The following is a 15,389-nucleotide window of genomic DNA, read 5'->3' on the forward strand; positions in this document are numbered from 1 at the left end:
GCGAAATCTCCTTCAAAACTTTTCATCATCATACAAGGGCGTGTTACTAAAGTAATCTGATATTAAACGGTCGTGAGCTCCTTCACGATCTCTTGGAAGAAATGTTCTGGTTTTCTTTGAGTCGGATCCCTTAGTGGCGGTGGCAGCAACAACTCTTATTACATCCTCTACCACCTGCATGATTTTGTTCTCTTCGATGAAATCTAATAACAGCCAGTCATATACTTCATCAGTAGAATCAGAGGAGCCACAATCAAAGTTCATTTCTTAAAGCAAAAATTTTACAGATATTGTAATATTGTGTAGAATTTTGAATTGGATGGCTAAAAAACTTAATACTATTTTAGTAAAACAAGGGATATTCATAAATCTTTTGATGATGTTATGTATGTGGATTTATCCTGAATTTATACAATATATAAAATGAGTGATAGGATAAGGAAAATCAGAATGATAGGTTGATATTTTGTGGATTGTAAGGATAACATTGTACTGTAGGATGTAAGAAAAGTAGATTGTGTTGATAAAATTTTCAATAAATTTACTGAAGATTTGACTGAAATTTATCAATGCATGTCTGAAATTATAAGACATGTCAATGCTTGTTATGACAACACAACACAAAAAAAGTACATCCTTTTTTGTTTACATGTTACAATACAAGACAATAATATATTGAAACTGGATAATAATTAGGGCTAAGCAAAACTATCTGATAATCCAAAAATTCGATAATCCGATCCGCATCCGATCCGAAAATTTAGGATAACCGATCCGAAAACATTTTCGGATCGGATATCCGATCCGGAAATGTCGGATATCGAATATCGAAATTTCAGATTTCGGATATCCGAATATCCGAAAAAAAGGTTGGGTATTGGATTTCGGATCGGATATCCGATCCAAAATCCGAAAAACCAACCCTTACCAGCAAACCCTAAATATCCCAAAAGCCCAAATACCCTAGAAGCCCAAATACCCAAACTAACAAAACCCTAAATTAAACCCTTAATCTCACGCCCCTCCTTCTCTCCTCTCAAATCTCCTTCATCCTCACCACTAGGGATGGCAACGGGTCGGACTCGGAGCGGATTATGCTAAATCCGACTCCGATCCGACAAGAAGTCGGATGTTAAATCCGACATCCGACTCCGACTCCGACATCCGACTCCGACTCCGACTTCAATATCCGACCTCCGACTCCGACTCCGATCCGACCCGACTCCGAGTTTCTTTTACATTATTTAATATACTTTGAGATGTTGGGCTATTTGGGCCTTGACAACCCACACCCAATGCCACCATGACCCACACAAAAATCCACTATCTATTGGAGTCGGAGTCGGATAATCCGTCAAAGTCGGACATTTGCCGGAGTCGGATTTTTTTTCTCGGATTTTTTTTAGGATCCGACTCCGACCCTCCTCCTCCGACTCGGAGTCGGATTATTTTAACGGAGTCGAACTCGGATTACTTTTTTCTCGGACTTGAAGCGGATTTTTTTACCTCGGATCAGGGCAGAGTAGGGTCGGATTCGGATTGGATTGCCATCCCTACTCACCACCCCTCTCTCTCTCTTCTCTCCTCCCTGCTTCTCTTTCATCCTCTTTCCCCTCTCCCTGCGATTTTTGCAACCTACCCACCGCACCACCAACTTACCTTATCTCCTTCGATTTCTGCAACCTACCCACCGCAGTAACGCACAACCTGTTGGCTTCTCTCTTAGATCCTCACGGCTGCTACCCACCCACCGCACCACCTATGCAACACGCTTCTCCAACACACCGCCACACACTCTCTCTGGCAGCAGTGACTTCCCTCCCTTTCACGGTTACTACACCAATTGAATCTCCTAAGCGGCGGCTTTATTAGATTTTTTGTTTTTTTCGATCTAATTATTGTTTAAATGATATGTTTTGTATATAAGTGTTAAATTTTTTTGGGTTTTTAGATCTTAGATTCTGATTTTTACCAAATTAATGTTTGGTTTTTGTCTTTTGGGTCTTTTTTTTCTCTTTCTTAATTAGTATTTTGTATAGTATGTGTTTATTTTGATTTTTATATATTCTGAAATTCTGGGTTGTTGTTTGTGGACATCCGATCCGTGCTCACCCCTTAATAATTAACATCACAATAAAACATGACAATCAATAACTTGCATGACAATATATTTAACAATAATAAAACATGACAATAATTAAAAAAAATGACAATAATAAAGCATGACAATCATTAACAATACATGACAATACAATTAAACATGACAATAATAAAACAGGACAATCATTAACTATTAATACTAATAGTATCGTCCCTTAAATTCATCCCTTAGCTTCTTGTACGCCTTTTCGTCTTCACTGTCGCAATTAGAGTTAGAGGCTAATATGCTGTTGTAGGGAATATTTCAAGCATCATAACCCCAAGCTAGAACCCCACTGTGATCATACACTTAAATATGGTGGCGTCCAAAGGGAAAGAAAAGAGAGCAAAAGAGTCACCAACAAGTTTTAGGAACTTGTAAACCGTTCACGAGGTGAAGGTTACACCCCTTAACGATCCATGAGATCGTCAACTCCAAAAGCTCTTGAACCAAATAGGGTTCGGGGATGAGGGTACGAATCCAACCTACAAAAGAGAGGACCCGCCCTATAAAATAGGCCTCTACTTTTTTCTACTCGTATTCATGTGCGCTTTTTGACTAACATGCAAACATTAGGTTAACCATAAATCTTTTTAATCTATGTTGGTTGAATATTAATGCACAAATAAAACTATTATTGGCGATCACTTGAATTAAAATCATATTAGCCTAAACCAAATTATTAATTATCTTATTAAGCGTGATTTCAAGTACAAATTCCCTTTAAACATGCATAAAAGGTGTGATCAAGCAATAAATGGTGTTTTGATAATGGCAAGAATGAATAACATTTATTTAATTCTAGCCAATTACTAGGTAAGGTGAAATATTGGTTCTACTTGTAAAGTTGCAACTTTTGCTTCCAAACTTGTAGATTCTACTTGTGAAGTAGCAACATTTGCTTCTAAACTTGTAGATTTATTCCTCCTTTAGCTAAATTCTTCCTTTAGTTCAACCAGATTGTGCAATGAGTGAACTAAACAAGACATCATATGTCCAAGAAGTAGCAATATGCTAAATCAATTTCTATAATATAATTCTTAAATTGGAACATTTCCATTCTTTTACCTTCCAACTATATGAGGTAGTATCTAATCAATTGGAATTGGTCCATTTAATTTGAAACATTTGTTGTTCATAACAACTTATAGCATGTAAGTAGTTCTAGGTTTGAGAAGTAGCAACTTGTTTGCATTTCTTGGCCTATAACTTCTTAATGCAATCCTCATATATTCCTAAACCTTTCCCGTTTGAGCCACTTAGAACATTTCTCTTAGGTTCAAAATGATACTTTGCTTAACTTGTTTAAGCACTTTTCATGATTCTGCTAAGTCTATTGTATCATTATTTATATTTGAGTTTAATCAAGTATTAAACTCTATATAAAGTAGATGAAGAATACTGTTATTTGATCAACTTTTGATCATAGAGATTTCCAATCACTTTCTTATATTCAATCATATTGAAGATAAGAGATTTTATTGGACTTGTACACTTGCCTTTTGAGGGATTGTACCTCTCATCTCATTATATCCCTTGAAACATTTTTCAAAATGAACATGTGTTGTTATTTTACTCAAACATTTTGAATAAAACCAACCTTAGACATGTGACATGAATTTCTAAAACTTGCCTTTTAGAACCATCTTAGCAAAATTGGAATATAGGTTTATGGATTATCTTTTAACCTTTTGAGAACTTTTCTCAACTTTATTTTCAATCTAGGCGATTATATATAATAATAAAATTAGAACGATATGTTACTTATAAGTAAACGCAAAATTCAATTATGTTTATTAAATTTAAAGTACCAAAAGCGAATTAAATTGGTAACTTTAAAGCACTCTATTCAATTTAAGTGATCCCAACTTGAACTAAGTGATTCCAAGATCCTTTATTTGTGCAATAATTGACCGGACTGAGGCCCTGCCATCAACCATTACATTTTCAAGGTGAGTAAACTCTTTACTGATTACAACTCTTGTAACTCTTGGTTGAATAATTAACCATCACATGTTTAATTATTACCCTTAGCTTCAAGGTTCTAAACTGATCTTTAGGTAACCTTGTTGAGTATAACCAATTAAAAGTGTAGAACGTGATCTACCCCCACTTCCCCAAGATATATTATGACGCTCTGCTGAGGCCGACCCATCATAAACGATCGAAGGTTTCGTCGGGTTTTTAATTGGAAAAGCTGCCTCAATATTACTGGGATCTAGATTTATTATGTTGTGATTAAATAGTGAACTCTAGCGTATCATCACAAAACATCAATAAAATGTAATATGCATAAACTACTGAATGCATAAATAAGACATAGCATGACCCCTAAGCCTAAGAAAACTAATAAAGTAAATGCTCCCACTTGAATCATCATGGATCGCATCCACCTTGCTCCTTTGGGCCTTCACTTCATGGGCTTCTTGGATTATCTGCAACCTGTAATTCTGCTCTATTCTATCTACTACTTAAATAAAATAAAATAAAATTACAAAATACTTTATCGGTACGTAGACCGTACTAAGATTACAAAAATACATCACGATGCGTAGATCGTATTTAGTAATCTACTGGGCCATACTAGTCATTATGTAGCAATAAACAACATCATATATTATAAAATTGCCACATAATAAATCACTCATCATGCTTTCCTAAACTACAACATCGAATGTTCACAATTAAGGAAACATGGCATCTATATATCTCATATTTTAATTAATGCAATTAGATAATATCATATATTATTCATGATCATCAATAAAATATCATATATTCTAAATTAGTCATGAGATAGAATCAAATCTTATTTTAATCTTAAAAGATAAATCATATTTATCCTCAAGGATTATCCTAACAAAGTTAGGAAATTCTATCCTAATTTCTAGCCAATCACAATATTTTAAATCAATTATATCCAAAAATAATTGTGGGATAATCACATTATTTAAATCAATTATTATCCTTTTGGAATATGCTCAGAATATCCTAATCATTCTTATCCATAATTAACCACTTTAATTTAGGATAATTACCAATTTAACAACTTAAATATGGATGATATCAAATATAACAACTTTTGAATATTTGATTTTATCCTTTAATAAAAGATCTTATCCAAATAAAACCAATTTTATCTTTTTAAAATAAAATATCATATTTTCAAAATATTTTAACTTATCCAAAATAAAACAGATTTTATCCCAAAATAATTTGTAATTATCTTGAAATAATTATTCAAAAAACTGATTTTTTTTTTTTGAAAAACCGTGCACCAGCCACCGTGGTGTGGCCAGCCGAAGCCGGCCATGGTGGCCTACACCGTGAGGTGTACGCTGCACTGCAGCGGTGCACAGCAGCAGCAGCAGCGCCGCGCAACTGCTGCACGGTGCTGTTGTTGCTGCACTTCGCTGACCCGACCTGCTCCCCCATCCCACCCCTCCCTTCGAACCACCAGCAGCGGCAGCCGCCGTGGCAGCGCCACCCAGCCGCGGTTGCTGCTGCTGAAAATTCTTCCCCTTTTTTTTATTTCAATTTTAATCAACAACTTTTGTTAAATAAAATTCATGTCGTCCATGATAAATTAAAACATAACTTTTATGCTAATTCATCTAATTAAAATTAAATTCACAATCTAATTTTAAAATCTAGGGTTCTTCATGAAAATAATCCCCAATTTAATTTAACTTTTAAATCAAATCATTGTTCATGCAAAATTCATAATTTATACATGAAATCAACTAGATTAAAATCCTGAAGCATGAAACAATCGAAATTATTCAAAATCAAGCACAAAAAAAATCAGATTTTTGGCTAATTAGGTTCGAAAATTTTCGAAAAATTAGGGTTAGGGTTCGAAAAAAAAAAATTCGAATAAACTAGGGCAAAATTCGGATCTCTTCATGGCTATTTTGAGCATTATTAAATCACATTTAATCAATTCCAAGAGTTAAATCACATTTAATATAATAATTGACCCTAATTAAATATTCTCCCTCCTAGTTGAATTAAAATTGTGGATTATCAAAGAATTATCGGCAATATGCGTAAATGCAATAGGCTAACTGATACCACTGAAGGGGCTTATAGGTACTACGCAGCGGAAATAAACATGAATCATATTCATATAGTACCTAATCCAAGGATCTAATGCATAACACATAAAGAACAAATAATTGTACCTTTGAAGCATGATTCCACGTGCGACCGAGCAAGAACAAAGGGAGATAAAGAACCCCAAGCGTGATTCCTCTACTTGGTCCACGGGCACAAGTTAAGACCTCCACTAATGCTAGTTAGTTGCAATTGAAACCTTCAATTGACCTTCTATGGAGAAGAGCGAGCAACGAACCACCATGAACCACCACGAACACCACACGCGCCACCTAGGGTGGCCGGACGTACGGACGAGGGGAGGAGAGAGATAGCCGTGGGTTAGAGAGAGGATTAGGGTTTTGGGATTGGTTGCCTTGATGTCAAAATTCACTGTGTGTGAATTATGACTACACTCTACAAACCCTAGGCATGGATCTTATTTATAGATCTCATCTCTAAATAAGAGCCCATGTCAAAAGCCCAAAACCTAATTCCAATCTAACTATGCTAGCCCAATCCAATTCTTTATTAGTTAATTGCTCATGAGGCCCATTAATGGGCCTCTTACTTGCTTAACCCAATACCCTTGTGTGTGACCAATATAAGATCCATTCTAAAGGGCTTTGGACTATTTGACTAGCCCAAAGATCATCTCTCATAGTCTAGCAACAGAGGATGACGCCCCAAAAGAACGAACTTATTATCTCCATAATAGTGATCCTTGATATATCTAGTAATTGCACTTATCGAAGACATAATTCCTTCAATAACAACATAATAAATCAAGCAACATAATAATAATAAATAATATCAATGTCATGAATAAAGCTTAACATTAATAGCAAGATCCTAGGCATGATACTAACAAGATTAATAACAAATCCTAGCATGTCACTAAGCATAAAAATCAAAGCTTTAAACCTAACGTGATACTAACATGAAATTGATATGATATTAAAAAGCGTAGGAAGCACCCTAAACATGATACTAGAAAGCAATAAATAAAATCCTAACATGATACTAGGAATTAATCAAATCTAAGCATGCTTTCTACATTGAAGTAAAAAAGGGAGTAAGCTAATTACTTACTTTGAAGCCTCGTACCTCTTTCTAATAATAAAATACACGCATTAGTAAACTTCAATGAAAATAATAAATCAAAGAATTAAATTAAATAAATGAAAGAAAGAGTTAAAATGTTTAGACTGGATTTGGGACCAAACCCTCAGAAAAGTATAAACCTTTCATGTCTAGGGCTAAGGCAACTTTGAACTTGGCTAGGTGTTTCAAGTTCTTGTAAGCGTGGTATTGTGTTTGTAAAAGCTAGTTAGAAAGAGAGAGAAAGAAAGCATGTATTGCTCGAGAGAGAAGAGAGAGAGATTAGGTGATTGTGAATTGTAGATGATTAAAAACGGAGGTCCAGGACCCTATTTATAGGAAAACAGTTCGAAAATTGATAGAAATATAGTCAAAATTTGAAAAGGAATAAAACTCCACGCTGTCGCTAGGAAATCAACCTTGTCGCTAGAAAACAAGGTTGTCGCCAGGCGACAGGCTTCTCGTTTTGCGACAAAGACAGTTTTTTGCGGATTTTGTTTTTATCATATCTTTTGATCCAGAATTCCAAATAAGGCATATAATATGTCGTTGTAAATATCTTGAAGTGTACTTTCTAATTTAATTAGAATCAGATTAAAATATTTTGTAGATAAAAAGATATGGCCGAAATAGTGAAAGGGTATCAGTTTTGGATAGAGTTTCGTATTCCTTTCATATCTTTTTCGTTATAGCTCAGAATTAATATTATAATATATCATTGGAAAGATAATTTCAAGATCTATCCAACCATATAAAATTTGGATAAAAAATATGAGGCACAAAAATAAAATCTGACTGTCTTTGAACATCTTTAATCCGAATAGAATTAGGACTCTAAAAAAGAAAAGTTTTATTCAAATTCAAACTCTATGATCTTATCTTTTTAAAAAAGGATAATTAAGATCTTTTAGAAACTTATAGAAGCTTCTAATAAATCCTAATTTGTTTAGGAATAGAATTAAACCTTTGGACCCTCCTCATGATCATTGGGTCGTAGGTAAAATCCGGTTTGGGCCTAGTTTAGTATTTTGGCCATAACTTCCTCATTATTCATCGGAATTGGGCTTATAATATATCGTTGGAAATTTCTTTTCAAGCCTCATCCAACTACATCATTATTGGACCCTTATCATAGACCAAACTAAACTGGATTGGAAATTTTTATTAAATAGAATTGTTTTTCGAAATTGAAAAAAGAATTTTAATAAAAAACTAACCACAACACTAGAATTTTCACACTTTCACTTCATTCGATTATGATTCAACGCGAAAGGTATTCTTCACTGGGTTTGGTTTTGGGTAGACACAAATGGGTGTCTACAACAGTAAATCCTGAACTTTGCCTCCTCTTCCTTCTGCCTTTTTATTTCATCACTTCGCTCCCTAATTAGATCATACATTCTTTCTTCTTGATCATACCTTCATCACTGATTTCATCTAGAGTATATGTCAAGGTGTTAAAGTCAATAGCCGAGGAGTCGGTTGGAGCAACTGTTTTCCATTTCTTTTTCGCCTTCTTAGCTCCATCGGGTCGACTCTCTGAGGACTCGCCCCCAACGTACTCAGGCATTTAGGCTTCCCTCTCTTAGAACTTCCTTAACTACAAGTTGGTGGGACCATGGTTCCAGCACCCCACTTTTGCTTCTTTCTATATGCTTCCAACAATGCATCAACATGAATCGTTGACCATGTAACTTTTCATAACTTTCATGAGCCGCACCCTCAACATCTTCCTCAGTCGCCCTACTGGGTTTTCCACGTTGGCATTCAGAGTAGCACATTACCCATTTCCCAACAGTTCCATTAATTGTATCCCACCTTACTTGCAAAGCTTTCATCGTCCTTTGTTTGATGTCGTCCTTAGGATTTTCTAAGCGTGTCTGCTCATACAATGCAGCAATGTTATTCCACAAATGGATTTTTGTTTGAGTTGTCCCATCACCAAAATCTCCTCCGGCATTGATATAACCCGACACCAACGCTTTATCTTCTTTAATGGTCCAGTTCTCCCTCTTTCGCGGCGCGCACCTTGCTTGTGATGACGTTGTTGCCTTCTTCAATTGCCTTTTTGGTTGGTTCGCATTTGAACCAACATTAATTTGTTCCGAAAACAAATTAACAGTAAGATCCTCAATCTCTTCAAGATGTTCAGCTCCCCTAGATTCGGATGTTGGAGTAACGTTGCTACTACCATCCCCGCCAGGAGAGCTTTCCATTTGTTGGCTAATGTGTTGTGACATTGGAAATACCAGATTTGAATTTTGTGGAAGGGAAGTTTAATTATTTTGGCTCGATTGAGTAGATAGATATTGTAAGTAAGACTGAACTTGGGGTTTACTTATAATATTCTGATCAATTTCAAAGGGGATATAATGTGGACCATATTGCGAATTTGGATTCGTACCATAATTTGGATTGTTGTTATCCATAATTACTCCTATTATTGTGAGAATGGATAAAAATTAAAATTTAGTAATACAAAGGTAATGTTTAAATTTTGAATGATATTAAGGGAGATGAGGAAAATAAGTAGAAGTGGCTTAAATTATGACCAAAATTACACTCTATTTATACACAAAAAAATTTGACAAAGGTCAGTAACTTTTTTTTTAAAAAAACTAAAAGTAGCCGTTAATTTATATCCGTTACAATTTTGTAACGTTACAAATGCTTGAACAAAAAATGCATGAAGACATTCAGCAAAAAAAATAGCATTGCCAAGTGTCCAATAATAATAGGTCCATGTTTATGTTTTAAAATTAAAAAAAAAGCCCTTATCTCTTTCACGTGTCACCCACCCCACAATATCACCCAAAAGTTAGCTCTTAAGCCAATGCATCTTCATCCTCCATCTATAGAGGATCCATCATCATCCTCTTTTTTTTAGGATCCTCTTAAAAGCTCCTACAACAATCCTCATCCTCTAACTTCACAAAAAACATAATAAGGATGAGGATTATAGTCCCCATTGTGGATGCTTTAAGAGTTGCTAACTTGCTAAGGAACACGCTTTGTGACTTTGAGTCCGAGCTCCACTAACTATACATGCTAACCGGTAAGAGGTGTTGATTTAGTAGGGGTCTTTCTTGTTAAAATAATCATTCGTAACACCTGAGCATCTAATCTAATACTCTAGATATTTTACAGGGAAATTCTACGTAGTAACCATATAGTGATGGCTTTTCTACGTTATGTCGACTTTTTTTTTTTTGGGTTTTTTTTTTCAAAAATTTACACACTATAACCCCCTAGTACAGTTAGTAACTAAATCGTACTCTTGTCGTTAAGTCCTCGTTAAATAGGGTTATGTTATCTTAATGAAGCAATATTTTGGGTGGGTTGTTAGATTTGGTGGAAATTTTCCCTCCAATTGAGTAGTTCTACCTTCCCTCCATTTATTTAGCCCCCTTTTTCCCAATAGCTTTAATTTTAAGGGTCCCACTGTTGTTATCGTCCATACCAAGACATGTCATCAACAAGCTCTTGCTGCTCCTTTCCTTCAAATTCGACTTGTGCATTGGAGTTTTTAGCCCACGATGTTGGTGAAAGCCACCCAAACTTGCTAAGTTGAAGATTTCAACCACAAATCGCAACCCAATTAAGGAAAGTTTTCTTCAAGTGCAACGGAAATGGGCTTCTTCTTGTGGCTACACGAAAGTGATATTGAAGGGCTTGATGCAGTGAAGAACAAAATTATGACATGAATTTTGTGATGCTGAAGTTGACAGATTTGATGTCTTACTTAAGGGAAATAGTCAAAGTTGAAGTATTTATGTATGTTGTTTTAGTGGTGAATTTGATTTAAAACATCATGAAAATTGATTCTTATTGCCAAAATCTTGGCTTAGCTTGATGTAACAAAGATTAAATATCAAATGAAATAATTTGGACGTTATTTAACTTTATTTTCGTGTAGCATAAATTTGCAATTAAAATACCATATAATTAATTGCACATGAATTGGTTTGGGAACATGAAACTAAGATGGATTAGCATATAATATGCAACATACATCATAAGTGTTTGTCACCAAAAAAAAAAAAAAAATCAAATCAATGTTTACATAAGTTAAATAGTTCGTAGTTAGAAAAAAGCATCACAATTATAGTTGCAACTAATCAAACTAAAGTTAATTACTTGTGTAAAATTAATGGTAAAAGGAATGCAACAAACGACCGTTTTACAACATTGAGAGCATGCGCATAATTATTTGTCTCTTAGGGCTAATGCTCTATTGTACATTTGTGGTTGGTGGAGGCTGAGTGGATCCACCTTTATTAGTAATAGACCAAATGCTATGTCTAGGCAGTGGTTAGCTGGAACTTGCTTTGGGAATAGAAGTGACTGACTTGAACTAGCATGGGAGGTGGCTGGCTTAGCTTGATCTCTTAGTGGAAAGTGGCTAGGATGAAGTGGTTGGTAGAGGCTAAGTGGATCCATTTTTATTAGTAGTAGATATGTCTTAGCAGTGGCTAGCTGAAATTTGACTAGGAAGTGGCTAACTTGAACTAGCTATGGGAAGTGGCTGACTTAGCTTGATCTCTCCGTGGAAAGTGGCTGGGATGATGTGCAACAATTTATCATCAAATCAATCAAGTTGCTTTAGTGTGCTAACTTGAAGCTTGATGCATTGTTGACCTTTTTCTTTTAGTAGACTGGGTAGACGTTGACTTCCCTTGTTGTTCCATCAACTCTTTCGTAGTTGCCCTTCCCTTGCATGTAAGAGAGTATGGCCAAATTGCTTGCACTTTTAGCATTTGATAGTTGCAATTTTCCTTCCTTTACCTTTGCACTTTTTCTTTTGCTCCTACATGGTCTTCCAATAGTTTTTATGGTCTAACAAGTGACAAACCATGTAATAAAAAATTAGTTTTAAATTGTATATTTTGCAATTTACATACTCTAACAATCTAAGTGACAAACCGCTTACTATGTTACTTCCTCCATTGTTTTTAGTTGACACCATTTGATGTTTATACTATCCACAAACTATACTTTGACTAGCTTTTGTGATATATAACTACGATGTAACATAGTCAAGTGCGATCTTTGTTTAAATCGTCTCAATGTATATTTTATTAATAGCCACTTTAATTTACTTCCTCCGTTTTTTTAGTTGATACCATTGGATTTGGCACACAATATAAAACAAGGAGAGAGAGTGAAAAAAGAGAGTGGTATTGCATGTCTTTTTATGCTAATTAAAAAAGTGATGGGTGGTGTTCCTTTTTACTAAATCTGGCGGTGTTACTGCATTCTAAGGAACGAAGGAGCTGAAATATTTTGTAGTTTCACTGTCCCCTTAATTGGGGTTTTAGGTGGCTCACAACTCATTACATTGTTGATATAATCTAATCAAGGAACCTCGGAGAAAAAGGTTGGATCGAAATATTTTGGTAAGAGGTTTCATTCTCCCAAGGATAAGTCTCAGGCATAAATTCTGCTAGTGAAGAAGCCGCAATTATCTTCTTCTGCTCCTTTGTAAGAGTATACTCCTTTTTCTTCTTTGAAAGAACAATCGCCTTCCCCTTTTCCATTATAGGGATTTTTATTTTATTTTTCTTTTTTTAATGTTTTTTTAAGGAAGAAAAATTTGAGTTAGATTACTTCAAATTGATGAAAGATAATGGAAGAGAGTAAGAATTTCAGATATATTTGTGGGTTTTCATAGATATTTGAGGAGAGAGAAAGTGGTAGAATTTTCTAGATGAAGAACTTGAAGAACACAATTAAGAAATTATGGTCATTTGATTTTTCAGGTGGGAAGACGTGGGTTTATTGTCTGCAATTAAAGTGGAGTAGCTGGGTGGGTGGGATGTCATAGAAGAGTAGGGAGTGATTAATTAGTTATAATTAACAGTTACATATTTAAACAAAGGATGTTTAGGATATAATCTGTTTTTTTAATTCATGGTAAATAAGAAATTCATTCTAAGAAACTTACCAAAAAAGGAAGTGTGTCAACTAAATATAAATTTCCCAAAAAGGAATAAGTGTCAACTAAAAAAAACGGAGGAAGTATAATTTACAAAATTGGGAATTAAAGATACTAGATAACTTTTGAGCCATGCTCGATTATTAAAATTAGGAAAATTTGAATTTTGGTACCTCGAATATGGGGCTAATTGAATTTTCGTACACGTTTAAAATTTTTATTTATTTTTTATTCTGGTACCCATCAAAGTGTAAATTTATAGGTTTTGGCAGCTCCGTCAATGTTCCGTTAGTAGGGTCCATTATCTAATTATTTAATAATTTAAATTAATAAAAAAAAAGAAAAACTTTTAAAAAAAAAAATCACCAGCCACTGCTAGTATTGCCACGCTTCCCTAGTTCCCTCCTTATACCGGCCAACGACGACCATTAAGCTACAACAGCCTGCCGCCGCGGCTAGGCACGAAGCCCAGCCACAGCAGCCTGTCGCCGCGGCCACCTTTCACCACAAACAAACCACCTTTATCAACGAACGAACCACCGACTCCAAACGAGTCGTTGACCACCACCAAACAAACCACCTTTTACCATAAAACAAACCACCTTTCACTATACGAACCACCTTTCACCATATGAACCATCACAAACAAACCGCCTTTCACCACAAACAAACCACCAACTACAAACGGGCCAACGACCACCACCGTGAACGCTAAAGCCGCCACGACCACCAGCTAAAGTTGTTGTATGATTTGAGGAGAGAGATAAGAAATTCAAACCTAAAACCCTAAAAATTGATTTGGGGGAAAGGGGGAAGGGGTGATCCGGTAATTTTGGGGGCAACCAAGAGTGGGAAAGAGGAGCCAAATCGGTGGGGGGAAAGGGAGGGGGTGAAGTCGCTGACACCGGGGAAAGTTTGGACACCGGCAGCCGGCATGTGGAGGGGGAAAGGTTGCTGACGGTAGGGGTGTTCAAATCTGGGTACCCGAATTCCCGGGTACCCGGATCTTCGGGTAGTTGATAAGTCGGTCCATGTCCCATCCCTGATAGTTCAGGTACCCGGTACTCGGGTACCAGAATTATCCGGGACGGGACATGGGTACCCGGATTTTGTAAAATTATTAATTTATAAATAAGTTTGTACCTAAAATCTTTTTTATTTGGCAAGTTGTACGTTGTGTTGTTTGTTGTTTTCATTTTAAAAAAATTATCTGTTGTTTTAAATTTTCTTTTTTAAAAAACAACATGTTGTATGCCTGTATATAGCATGCAAAATCCCTATAATTTTTTTAAAAATTTGATGACATACTAATAAATAACTTAAAGTTATAAACTAAGAATCAAAGTAGGATGAGAATACAAACTTTTTGAGCCTTTAGTTACACAACTTCAAAACATAAATAATGGCACTAAGTCACACAACAAACAAAATGGTAGGGGATCGCTTCATTCACTTGTGAGATCTGATATTTCAATTGTCTCTTCAATAACACTAGTCGGTTGTTCCAAAACCAAGCCAATCATTCCTACAAAAACAAAAATAATGCATTAAAATAATTAAATATCACATATAACGAAATTCCATACACAAAAACAAAATAATAAAAACAAAATAATAAAAATGAATATAAAAAATTCAAACAGAATAAAAAAACAAATAGAATAAATAAAAACAGAATAAAAAACAAAAACAGAGTAATAAGAAGTAAACAAAAATAGGAACTTCAAAAAAAAAATCAAACGAAAACAAATTAGTTAGAATAACAAGAAGTAAAAAAAAAAAATTAACAAAAATCACAACAAACCAACCTGAGGTGGTAAGAAGATAGAGTGAACTGAAGAAAATGAGGAGGACCACGAAATGATTTGGATCTACCAATTGATATTAAAGAAAACAATTAGATTCATACGGAGTAGTAACTAAATTAAATACCATGAAAAATACTACAAAAATTCTACGAAAGTACTACTAATTTAACTAACCTGAGATCGAGTGAATTGTGAAGATGAATCGACTGAATGGAACCTTAAGGAATTGAGTGAGGTGGTTTTTTGAGATAGGAGATGTGGCGCAAGAGAGTTCTGATAGAAGGACGGTGTTCTAATTTATTGGGAGTGA

At 35.0% G+C, this 15,389-nt stretch overlaps 1 long non-coding RNA gene across 1 annotated transcript; it reads right to left on the minus strand.

The window, feature by feature from the left end:
• Positions 1-14,547: 14,547 nt before the first annotated feature.
• Positions 14,548-15,389, minus strand: LOC145621568 (uncharacterized). The gene is made up of 3 exons (XR_014108444.1): positions 15,254-15,389; positions 15,080-15,142; positions 14,548-14,796 (listed from the first exon to the last, which is right to left on the minus strand). It is a non-coding gene; the product is annotated as an uncharacterized LOC145621568 (long non-coding RNA).

This window comes from Chenopodium album, chromosome 27 (genome assembly GCF_948465745.1).
Source record: "Chenopodium album chromosome 27, dcCheAlbu1.1, whole genome shotgun sequence".
Taxonomy (NCBI): Eukaryota; Viridiplantae; Streptophyta; class Magnoliopsida; order Caryophyllales; family Amaranthaceae; genus Chenopodium; species Chenopodium album.